The sequence below is a fragment of the Varroa jacobsoni genome, unplaced genomic scaffold (assembly GCF_002532875.2).
Source record: "Varroa jacobsoni isolate VJ856 unplaced genomic scaffold, vjacob_1.0 scaffold_428, whole genome shotgun sequence".
Lineage (NCBI taxonomy): Eukaryota > Metazoa > Arthropoda > Arachnida > Mesostigmata > Varroidae > Varroa > Varroa jacobsoni.
Genome location: NW_019213330.1, coordinates 1 through 13,246, shown reverse-complemented (window position 1 = coordinate 13,246; position 13,246 = coordinate 1). Strand labels below are relative to the sequence as shown.

The following is a 13,246-nucleotide window of genomic DNA, read 5'->3' as shown; positions in this document are numbered from 1 at the left end:
GGTGGGGGGGGGGTAGTCGGGGAGGGAGGGAGGGAGGGAGGGAGGGGGGTAATGAGCCGCGCTTAATTCAGTGGGCATAAACGAAGGGAATGACAATGAAAGTATTGGACTGACGCTTGTTTCTATAGTGTAAGTTAAGTAACAAAAAAAAAAAAAGTAAAAAAAATTAAACGACCGAAAGTAGAGAAATATTAACACTATAGTGGTGAGGCACAACATTGTTAGGGTATTTACAGAACCGTTTGAGGTTAAATTCAAGACGATCCCATTGAAAATCCAAAAAATCCCATTGAAGCTTTCGAATAATTCTTTCAAAGCCTTTGACATAAAATAATAATCAATTACCTGGCTATGAAGATTGTGTTTCGTAATCAGGTGAACTATGTCTACGTGTTATTTTGTTGTTGACAAAATATTCATGCAGATATATATTGCTCGTTCGTGTTTGACACTTTTCCAACTCGAATGTTTAGCTGTCTATGAAATGTTTGAATTGTTTTGAGCATCGACAAACCGTTGTTCCATTGTCCTGCCTGTTCAATGGAGAAGGCCTTTATGGCCGTGAAAAGTTCGGCGTCGTGCGGTTCGGCCGGATCGTGCAGGAGAGGCGAGAACATGTCTCGTGGCGCGCTGTTAGAGATGTGATAATGTCGTATGAATAGAGTATTGCATTTGGAAACGTTCTGAAGCGGGCACGGATGATATATGTAGACTAATTCAAAATAATGCAACAAAATAGAAGAAAATGCGAAAAATGGTTGAGATGGGTTTTCGCGTACGTTGCCTGGTCGCGGTAGTTCAACGACAGAATCTCATTGTCATCAGGCTACAATACTACTTCCGGACGAGTCATCAGTAAGATCTCTATATTAAATGCTAAGGTAGATTTTGCTCGTAGTTCGGTATCGGTTTGTTTGTTTGTTTGTTTGTTACATAAACTTCAAGTTAGGTCGAAGTTGCCTTTGTTGCGCAAAACAAAGCATATTGATTTCGATATCAAATTGGGCATTAACAGCTACGGTGCTATTGCGTTGGTTCACGTCTTTTACGTCAGTTATGATGGTACAACCGCGTAGGTAGAAGGTACTTTGGATTGAACTAGTGAACGAACAAGTTACGAAGTAGTGAAATAGCTGGGACAATTATAGCAGCAAAAGTAAATAACCTAACATTTACCTGGCCAATTGTAGACGTTCGCGCCATGTGAACCGCACTGACTTAGCATTCAGCCATCAGGGCCCTTCTGCGGGTCTTAGCACACTGACTTCCTTTAGAAAATCTTTCATTACGTGATAGCACCGTTACACACGATGGGATGCGATCGTCTCCAACGACCATTTTAGGTTATGAGTAAAGGGGTAGTAATCCACGAAAACGTTGTTTTACTCGCTTGTGCGTATGGACCATAAAACATTACCGTTGATTTATAGCCGAGTCCTAATCGTTCGAAGATTAGGTAAAACTGTTGGTTTTCCTTGACAACACCGTGCGCAATGACGGCAGAGCAAGCCAATCATCCGACCCTGGAGCGACTTTCTGGACTCCCGTTGTCTCTATCGGCCATTGTGCCACAAACAAGTGGATGGCCCTTATCGTCGGCAGAAGTGATGACCTCTCTGGGTTGTTGGCACGCTAGCCACTCCAGTCGAGTGCAGCGGTTCGCGTTACGAACCGTCGCAAACGCTCGACCGGATAGCAATGAAGTCCTGCTGCTACCACTGCAGACACAGCCCGTTGTTGGTCATTGGTTGGGCTATCACAACGAGAGTCTATGACTTGACTAGCATTGGCGGTGGAGGTCGGGATGGCGGTGGTGCTGTGAATGGCGGAACGCCGAGCTACTGTTGCTGCTGCTGCTGCTGTGGCTATTGGGCTACTACGGCTAGGCGTCTGCGGCGCCTTTGCCACAGTTCACCTGCCACGGCTAACATTGTCAGCATCGCGGCGGTACCGCCAAATGCGGAATACGATAGACTGAGGATAGGCTAACAGGCAGCGAGACTAACAGACAGGAGATACGAGGACGAGATAAGGGCGCATGCGCTGTCTGGGGCCCGCACACCTGTGGACCTCTCGTCAGCAACCGATACTAACGGTTTCTGCTAGCGCCGACGCTGCTCCCGCTCTTGACGCTGTGCCACTAGCACCAGCAGCGGTACAGCCTCTACTGTGCCTGGTACTACTGCAACTCCTGCTTAAAATCCTGCCAGGAGTTCGTCAATGTGGCGGTCGCTGCCGCTCTCTCAGTTCGTTCTGCTGAATAGTCTGCTGCTGCTGCTGCTGCTGCTTCTGCTGCTGTTGTTGTTGAACTGGCGGGTTGGTTGCCGGATGGACCGTGTCGGCTACATTTGTCCGTCGTCCGTTCATTCTCTTTTATCGGCCTTATGCTCTACGAACTCTCTATCTGGTTTGCTGCTACGACAGCTTTTGGTACGCCTGTCAGTATTACGCCTATCTGCTATGTTAACTGCTAGGTGACTCCCACTAGCGTTCCCTTGACCGCCAGCCTACCCAGTGTAGTGGACTGCTTCTGCTATTACTGTTGTATCGTTCTACACGGTTTGGCTCGGCGTATTGACGAGCAAGCGGCAGGCTGCGTAAATCAATGGCTGGATGGGATCGGGCAGCTACGCCCTACGGCCGTCGAATATTCTTCCGTCTCCTATTCTTCTCGCCTTCTGCCTGTTTCTTCACTCATTCTAGTCCATTTAGTTGAGCTACTACGGCGGTGACGATATGCACAATGAGGGCGATGAGGCCACAACGGAGGCTACTACGACAGCGGCGATGATGTCGTCAGTCGATAGCGGTGGCAACGAGGACGAAACGCTCAGGTGCCGCGGACAATGCCTGCACAACAGCTACTGAATACCATTCCTAGCGGTCGCAGAGGCACACAAACAGTGAGATTTTTACTATGATCGAGCAAACAAAGGAATTGGCGATAGTACAGCCATCCATCTAACGGTGTCTAATGGCACCGTTATGAAAGTGGAGCGCGCGTGCCCAACCTCAGCTCTCATGTGATTGCATCTCGTGTGCATGGTGTGGCCTATAGAATGCTGGCCATGGAGCCTTCTAGTTGATTTCTTCTGTCTCTCGGAATCGTGCGTTCTCCTTCACGTCAGCATATCCATCTCCTGTTAGGTGTCCTTGTTCATTTGGTCGGCTGAAAGTCGCTATAAAATAGTCCCTTAAATCGAGCGAAATCAAACGACGATAAAGAAATGGACAAATGCGTCATACTACAGTATGGACATGGAGGAAAATTTTGTGAAATGGCTTAGAGCCATGGCGTAGTCGTGCATAAACATTTTTTTTTCTGCTCTTTGTATAATAATTGTATTTACAGCTTGATTTAAGGTAAATTCTATGTATGATCATAGGGTTCAAGATGCTTCCCGTAAAAACAGGAACAGTTGAACAACATTTTGAATCACAGCGAAATACATATACGTCTGTTGAACTCGTCTATAAACCTTATTGTCAGCAAGAACTTTAGGAGTATTCGGCGGGTAAATGCCTCTCTAGATAGATTGAATGATTGATATGTCAAGCGTAAGTATTTAGAACTGAACATGAACACTTATACATAATGTGCTTAACGATTAGAAGGTCTAATGAGGCAGAGTAATAGGTCTAGTTCGTAGAGGTCACAGGGGAAGTTTTCAGTAGCCCTTAGAGCCTTGTCACGCCGTTCCAATTCGCGTTTATAGCACTCGTAGTTAAGACCAACCGGCTTGAAAAAGGTTTGTAATAAATGATAAAGAAGCTTAATCAGCACAGGCAATACCTGGCTGTTACCCAATTGTGTAACGTTCGAGTATAAGTGGAAAATAATTATTAGAAAAATACTCGAGTTTACGAAGCTGCCGCCGAAGCTACTGGTTCTGAACTGATAGCATTTGGCTGTAATGGTCTCAAGAAACAGGTACATCTTAGCCTAAAGTTGCATTCTTGCACAAAATGTAACTTTATATTAAGGGTGAAAGATTAAGTTAACGTTTACGGCTGTCTAGAACATTTTGAATGCTCCAGGATTAAACCAAAGCTGAATAAACATAAGGTCGTGGATACCCGTATTCTAAATATGTCCATGTATTAGCTACGCGCCATCTTTTATCATCACTTTTCGCTCTGGGTACCATTGCAATTTTAAATTTGTAGCGATATATGATTAGGCAACTAGCTAACGTGACGTTTCTATATTGATCAACCTTGTGTGTCTAGCGGAATAGTAGCTGTGACTTGTGCATGAAACAGATCATCTGTCTTTGCGCGGCGGCGTCTACGTCCACGATGTGGTGATGATGAACACACAATGAGAGATTCTCTCACTGAAGGTAATTGCTAGACCCATCTAGTGCCAAAAACCCTATTTCGAAAATGACCGCACATCAATTCAGAAAGCGATAAGGCGTTTCAAAAGCGCTCTAAGAAGACGAATTTTGTTTGACATAGGTAACTGAACGGTCTCAGTACAATCCAAGGCCATATGTCTGGAAGGACAGCTTCAAATATGTTCAAAAACTGCAGCGGCAGTCACGCTGAAAAGCATTGAAAAAAAAAATAAGTACCCATCATGTTCGAAAAAGTCGATAGTGACTGATTAGAGCCGTCATGCGGGAAAATGCTGTTTTATTATGAGATTCGTACTCGGTGAACCCATTAGGTTTCACTGTGTTGCCTGCAAGCGTTGCAATGGATAAAAAATATCAGCATTCGTAACCATTCGCCCATCCGTCCATGGTATCATTACTACCATCGTCAACGAGATTACGTTATTTTTATGTTCTGACGACGGTAGTTGTTGTCGGTATTACGACGTCAATGATGTAAACATTCAGATTATTTTTGATACTAATAAGAACGCAGCGTTCACGTCCGTTTAAAAGCGCATTCATACGGAAGACACTCTGCAGTTCCGTACTATAGACCATTATAAACTTCAATAGTCCCAAAGTGTAGTGTACGTATAAGGTAGCCTCGGCCAGCTACTACAGCCATTGCTGCGAAAACGGGTCATTTCTTTCTTCTGGGCTGAAGCTAAGTTCGTATTCTGAAAATGGGCATTTCTACTGAGGTCATTCAGCTCAATTATCCATTACAATTGAAAGTTTCTATTATTGAATTTTCGATTTTTAGTTCACTCCTTTTCTCTAACTTCCAGATATTTACCTGTCGGCCTTTTTAAGATCGAAGTCATTATCTAACACGATCGCCCACGTTCGAACCGCAGCTAAAAACAAAACAAAAATGTCCCTTAAAATATTTTTCGATACATAAGGACTTGGACACCGAGCGACTCTGTAGATGCTCAAGGAACATACTACAGTTCTATCGTAAGTCGAATGAGCGATTTATTGTATAACCACCCGTCTAGTGAGCAACTGTTTTGCAATACATGTTTACGGCCGGTAATAGTCCCACACCTGCCCTTAATATATCTGTGTCGTTGTTTATAATATCGCCCTATCTTCGCATTTTTCTACTTAGCTGATTGGAGAGTCGCAAAACTTTTGCAGTACAAATATTCCTGCATCGCAATGAATGAGTGGATGGTGTTGGAAAGCTGTCCTGGACAAAACTGTGAAATCATCTGTGCTATTTGAATACGCTAACTTATAATTCTGTATACCTTAGAGAGTTAGCCGAAACGCGTAAGGCAGTGCCGGAAATCTCAAGTAACACGATCAAAAGTCGGCTTAGTTATAAATTAGAATTGCCCTGTTCTCATAAATTTGTCTATAAAGTAACTCGTTACCCCAGGTTGGTAACTTTACCTTCTAATTCAATGACACCAATGCAATGAAGTCCTTTTCAAGGCCCTTTAGCTGATATGCTATTTTTCCAGAAGCCAGTTGTGCGCCCTGTTATACACAGTGTGTTGATCAGTGACAAGTCACGGCAAGCGACAGATCTGGCTTGTTGCGGTCCGATTGGTCTCACTGAGCTAAAAGCTCCATGGTAAATACGTTATTTTTTGTCTTATAACAAGACTTTGTCAGTCTGGGAGGAAAAAGATTTCTTGTCTTTATAGACTACTTAGTTTTTATGCAGCTAATCCAGAATGGCAATGTGCGGCCCTTAATGGGACACTAACCCAAAAACTATGAGTAAAGTGCACATGTGAAACCGGGCAGACTTTTCGAGAACACGTATCTTACATTTATGACCGGCTAAGTGCCGTAATGCAGAACACACCATGTAATTATTTACCGGTCAACAATATATTGATAGCTTCGAGTGGTAATTACTCTTCTTTTATAGCTGACAATTAGCATCTATAGCGATCTAGTAAAGACCTCGTTTCGTTTTTGTAGAAATAGCACGCATGGACGGAAGGAAGACTACCTGTACTTTTGTGTCAAAGCTTCCGCCAGTCATGTTGGATTCAAAATATGCCCTTCTATCAAATGGTTTATTTTACTTATGATGGTAATTGTCATGACTAAGCCTAGGGTTTACTGAAGAAAACCCTGTACCTCGAATAGCTATCCCACGCTGGTCAGTAGACGTTTAGTATTACGTCGGATAGAGAGCTGTATCCTAGAAGTTGGAAACTTGGCCTTCAGGATCTGGAAGCTTATTGGAACTCAAAATACACCTAGGTTCTTATAAGTATTTAGTATGAAAACAGAAATTCATATGGACGCCTTAGAGATGTGTGTACGACCCATAGATATTGCAAAAACGTTCCGAAAATTTCCAAGAATATCCCTTCAATTTGGAAACGAGAGCGGACTTTACGTCAGAGACACCTGTTCGTTACTATTCGGTCAAATATAATTAAAAAAGAACGCACTGGTAGGGATGTTGATGTTTAACATGCGACTGAATTACAATTGTCTACATGAGAGGACTGATTGACAGTGTTTTGAAGTAAGGTTTTCTCAGAAGTAAAGAAAACCGCCATTTTTCTTTAGTATGGCATTATACTAGCCATGCCAGGAACTTGTCTTTTGCTAATTAGCATCGTCAAACTCGCTGAAAGCCTATGTATGAAAATGTTTCTAAAATGGTCCGTGCCTTTAGGGGAAACTAGCATATAAAAAATGTTTGCAATATGACTTATAAATGTAGAAATATGAGATAAGTTTAACAGAACTTGTCCTGTATAAAACTAGGAAACATGTTAGTTTTTGTTGTTTCACTATTTATGTTGCATAGATGTATTTGTTCATAAAACACTTAGCCGCAGTAACCTACAACAACGTTAGAAGAATTTGTTGTTATAAGAAGAAATAACTTAGTGCTGTAATGCAGGAGTGCTGGCGTCTACAAAGCTGACTGTTAGAGAGCAGATTGTTAGACAAAGGTGAATCGTCATTGAAAAAACGGGCTTGAGAGCCTTAATATTCCGAATAGGCCAATAAATTTGCGATGTTGTTTGTTGATATATAATGCTCGCCTTCTGTTGTTGTGTCAATTCAGAGTATGAATCATCTCGATTAGCCAGCGTTTACCAAGAAGTAGGGCTCTGCGACAAATTTTCCACTCTTTTTTATTGTTACCCATGGACAATTGTCTAACAATCTTCGCCTTAAATGTAACTATAAGTGCCATCCGGTATTTGCTCTTCCCGCTATGCTGCCCGTCGTTACAAAAGGCTTCAGCCAGTTTTTCGGCAAATATAAAAAATCCCATAGATGATTTCATAGACGCCGTAGACGCATATGACCAGAGTGAACAAAGTATAGTTGTTTTTCCCTTTGGCGCGATTGCGATCAACAACTACCTAAGCCAGCTAAAATTCTGGCTAGTCAAAAAGAATCGATAGCATTTTCTTCCGTGATGATTCCCGTCCGTTCTATCCTGGCCAGCAGCTTCACCGCGATTCGAGGCAAGAACGACAGCACCACTTTCAGCGGCATGAATAAAGACAACATGCAAAGGCAATTGCATGGACTGCAGGAGTCCAGCTTTAGCAGCATCAACAGGTGAGTTACCAGCATTACGACCGCTCCTGTCGTCGCTGCTCTCAAAAACGTGTCAGCAACGAGATGTGCAGTAGTCGAAAGCAGACAGTCGACAGCTGATAGCTCTTGCTGCTATTGTAGTTGCGGCTGTAGAGTCCTACAGCTAACTCATGCGTCACCAGCTTACCTGGTTGTCCTTCTGGCCTAGTCCATCCACAGTTCGGCTGCAGCTTTGTAGGACTGAATCCCCTTTAATCTGTTTCTTCTTTTCGTTCGGACCATGACTATCTTTCCTGTTCTCTATCGATGTGCCTAACTCGATTTGCCTGTACTTAAATGATTTCAACTGGGCAGCTGGCTATTTCAGCCTCTCTGACCAATGTCAACCGCCGTGAACAATGGGTGCCGATCTCCGGTAATATCATCACAATCACTATTTCTGTCTCCCACGCCTAACGCACAGGAGCATCGCAAGTTGTCGCTCCGCGATATCTTCTCGTCACCTATTCCGTCCCATCGAGGAGTGCTTGCCACATGTGGCATCCACTAGTGATAATGATGATGGTGTCACACGCCGCTGCACTCATCTGGTCGCTTAGCGATAAGATGAAGCTGACAACAGGCAGAAGCGGGACGAGCGCACTCTTCTGGTCCATTGTTTGTCGCGGACTCGAAACAGCAGTGCCAGCAGCAGCAACGACGGTCTCGTATCGTTACCGTCATGTCATATGTGTCATCATATACGCGCGTGTGGAACAAACCCGCCAGGATCAGTCGTTGCGCTGAAAACCTATTTTTGAAATATCATCTGTGAAATAAGAATTAACACAGAGAGAAGGGAGGTACATAACAATGGCGATTGGGACTGGAAGAGAAAAACGATGTCTATGAAAGCAGCATAACGTATGTCAACGGGACATACGAGTGAACAATGCATTGGCTGAACTGACGTTCCGCATTTTAGAGTCCATTTCAATAGATGCTGATTACCTTAAAGAGCATACGTCATACATCCGGCACATATTATTATCCCGTTTCAGCAAACGCATATAACGGTCACTGTCAACAGTAGCTATGCCCACAGCATCAATACAACCAACCGCATGTGATATTTCGGTGATAAATTATTCGAATTATCACACATCATTACTCTTCTAATTATCTCCTAACCACGATCAACGATTTAACCAGAGAAATAATCATTCTATAAGGATAATGCAGTCAAATGTATGAAATCCAAGTGTGCATTGTACGAGGACTGAACATTTTAGCATAGGTGATTCTCTTCATTGCTACTGCATTGGGACAGACGTGGTACAACGTATCCGGTAACTTGACGGCTTCTTTTAATACGTGTCCTATGTACGCTCATATAAACTCCAATTTCAACAGCTTCAAAGAAAGAAGTAAATACAGCTACAAAGGAAATCGATATCTCGATGAGGAATCGTGGCTGATCACGGCCGTCCTAGGAGAATATCAAAACAAAATCTAGAGCAGAATCGCACATCATAAATAGAAAATATAAACCCCTTAGTATTTTAAGTAAATACGAAACAAACAGCAAAAGAACACCACATTTATATTTATCAATTGGCATGTCCTGGTTTAAGGACCACAACTGTAAATCTGCTAGGAACAGTGTCTGTATCAATGGCCTGTAGGTGGTCAACTCGGAGTATCTGTTTTCGAGAACCGGTTCACAAGCTGCAACTGGCGCCTAGTTATTCTTAAACGAACGATTTCTTTAGGGTGAGTTACTATACTATGAAAATTTGAAAAGAGTTCAAATGATTTGAACCTAGACCTCCACGGGTCCTTGGGACTGGCAGAGCAACCGTGAGCTAAAGGAAACCGTTCCGACACCGGGAATCGAACCCGGGCCTCGCGGGTGAGAGCCGCGTATCCTAGCCACTAGACCATGCCGGATACATCTTGGTCACCTGTATAACAGTATTCGTGCTTGTTCTTTGTCATAATACCTCTTCGTTTTTCCACCGATATACGAATTCAGATTGATTCACCGTCGAATAGTTTACAGTAAAGTTGCGTACAGAGCCATCTATACGTGGAAATTAATCAGGAAACCAATGTAATAAACTAATCGAGTTTTCAAAATCGAACCAATGCTTCCTACACCCTAAGATCTCTGACATCAAATATTTCCCAATAAGTAAAAAAAAGATGAAATTAAAGTCAAAGCATTTACTGCGTCGATCAAATCGGGTACGCTATAGAGCTTGCATATAGAACTTATGCCTCAAGTTGAAGCACAATTGTTTCAAAGAGGAAAATGAAAGGAATGCAAAGGTTTCTATACACTCTTTGTGATCTGTGTTTAAACTGAACCCAGAAACAACTTAGCCTTATGAGTGTGAGTATCATACGTATTGGCATATCAATACAACTGTTTGCATGATTTAGGTCGGTCAGAAAGTAACTTCAGCAACTTCGCTACCTACTGGGTTGAGTTGCTTTGTGAAGTTAGCCACACGCTTTCTATAGACTTTTTTACTTTTATTTTTTTTACGCAATTTGCATCTTGGCTAAGTTCTTGATAAGTGTCTACGATGGGAACAAAATAAGGACTTAAAAACTGTATATCTGGTACTATAATCTTCGCTATTGTACGACCAAAAATAGTTATACTGAGACAAGTGGAATTGTGCATGAAGTTGAACAAAATTAACAGTATCAACGTAGGCCAAAACTAATTTAAGCGCTTTACAGCTGCGGATCTCGATTCAAATCACAAAGCAAGTGCCTCATGGCCGCTTAAAATAGACGGCGATGAACTATTATCTCGTTGAGTAAGCATTTACATATTATAACCGACTGGCATGACCCTACATTTGACCCAAACCATGAAACTGAGTAAAGAAATAGACGAGAAAAACCTTGGATAGAAGAAGCCTACGGTCAGGTGGGTTTCTTGCGTCACAATACCAGACGTCGTGCGGTTTTGGTAGCCTGCAAAATTCAGACGAAATATTAATGAAAAAAAAAAACTGCTTATTGATATTTTAAATAAATTTGTAATAAACGTACACGGAAAAATCGGTCAACATTTATCAGTTGGTATATAAGGGACTTGATCGCAATCGTAGATCTGTCGAAGATTATCGCTTAAAAATAAAAATAAATAGAAAAAAAATCGCTTAAAGTAGTTTGTAAAGGGTCAGCTGAAACTGTTCTCGAGGCCTTTTCTACTCAGGTGCGATTAGCGTCTGCTTCTACTTTTATAAGGTACTCTATATTGTTGTATTGTTCAAGTCTGCCAGTCCTTGGCTAGTTCATGAGTTACGATCGTACACAGTGCTTTTGGTTATAATAAAAAAGAAGTCACTTTAATTAGAAATCAATTTAATCCATTTCTATTAAAGGTAAATAACTGTTGTCTTAACATCCAATAACGAAAACTGAGACTTCGTTGGACTACATTGCAGTGATTTGTGACTCTTCTGCTTCTTTCATAATGGGTAATGGTGGTTTTTTTCTGGCAGGGGTAAAAACTCGGGCGCAGTGCAAACGTTGAGATAGCACGTCTAATTTTAAAAAGGGCTAAGATAAAGCAGTATGAAATAATCGGTTGCATAGCTCACATGCACTTGTGTCATATGTCAGTCACTTGTGAATGTCACTATTTCCAATGGCTTACCACACACACTAAGTGTTTTGAGTTTTCCGGCACTGCCACTAGGCCTTCCACCACACAGCTGGTTGACAGCACGAAAAGAGTGTCTGTCGGGGTGGTACGTAAACCACAGGAACAAATGAAAACTTTCCGACACCGGGAATCGAACCCGGGCCTCGCGGGTGAGAGCCGCGTATCCTAGCCACTAGACCATGCCGGACACATCTGTGGGTCCCGTAGATACAATAATCCTGTCGTTAGTGTTTTATCACCGACCATCACGATCTTCCACTGTTTCAATCCAGCTGTTTTTTTCCATATATCATGAGAAACAACTTGATGAGTTCCAATTGATGTAGCGTCGAATGATTTACTAGGTTTCATACAGAGCTATCACTCAATTTAAATCGAGGAATTGAGTTGAGAAATATAGAAAAAAAGATGCATTGGACACACGAAGCATGTCGTCAAATGATTTTGTGTCGTCATAAGACAAGGCGTCATGTAATTTCGGCAATTTGCGAAACCCTGGGGAACCATGAATGAAAAAATATTCGGCCTTCAGCTTCCAGACCCTGTAAAATCCAGCTGCATCGGATTCCGACAATTCAAACCCCTGCAATACTGGCCCAGAGAGCAAACTATTCTAAACAAAAAACGGAAGCCCGTAAATAGGTCTACGAATAAATATTGTTTTATGGATGTCTTCTTTGGCAGAAATCCTTCTTTTATCCTAATAGTAAGATAAAGAAGAAAGTAGGACAGAACGCCGAATAAATAATTTTAGTGAAAGAAGTTACCTTTTCGAAGTGTTATCGACATCGACATTATAAAATTACATTTTTGCCGACATAATAAATTAAACGAAAGATTGGGGCAGAAATAATGAAACGCTGTTTTGGTTTTCTGTTGTTTTCACTGTTACAGTTTTTTCGTCTCATGTTAGGTTTAAGCATTACTTCAGGCCCTGGAGTTCCGTAAGTCCAGATTGTATCCTTACGCTATATATGACGCGAATCGGTGTCTTTTGTTTATAGTTGCAATCAACCGTTACAAGTTACTATTTACTGACGCGTTGTTGGTTCTAGAAGCCAGTAGAATAATTTTGAATACTTGATGATGGCAGGACACTAACAGAAAATGACCTGTATGTCTATTGCATAGCGATAAGAGAAAAGTTATTTTACTAATTACTAGCAAGTTAAGTTCTTTTGAAGTGAAGTAAAGTTAGTATGGTAGAGAAAATCTGTTATCAAAAATATATTCTGTACAACGCAAGTCAGAACCCGCCGTACGAGCCTATCTATTCAGCTTGTTATTTATTAGTTTATTTATTCGAAAAATGCTTATAGCTTTTAAACTAGATAAAACAGAACAGTGAGATTTGTATACATGTGCTAGCACCCTGAGAACATTTAACTAGCTGTAAGTTCATTATTTATCTATTTAATCTTGCTGCCAATGGTTGATTTTAAAAAACTGACAGTAGAATACCCCACATTGTTAAGGCATCAGTACCTTTTTGGGCAACAGCTCAAAGGAACACCAAATATCCCTGATAACTGTGCTAACTAAGTATGAACATCAGTTTACACACGACTCTATTCGGCACTGACTCAGCTTCTAAAAAACCTGTTTTCTCCCTGCTGTTGTTTTGTATTTTCAATGTTTTCGACACAGTTACATGATGCCT

The 13,246-nt window shown here is 41.8% G+C and overlaps 2 non-coding genes across 2 annotated transcripts; both read right to left on the bottom strand.

Moving 5' to 3' along the window:
- Positions 1 to 9,776: 9,776 nt before the first annotated feature.
- Positions 9,777 to 9,848, bottom strand: TRNAE-CUC (transfer RNA glutamic acid (anticodon CUC)). Its single transcript has one exon. It is a non-coding gene; the product is annotated as a tRNA-Glu (tRNA).
- A 1,853-nt stretch (positions 9,849 to 11,701) lies between these two features.
- TRNAE-CUC (transfer RNA glutamic acid (anticodon CUC)) lies at positions 11,702 to 11,773 on the bottom strand. The gene has a single exon. It is a non-coding gene; the product is annotated as a tRNA-Glu (tRNA).
- Positions 11,774 to 13,246: the final 1,473 nt, after the last annotated feature.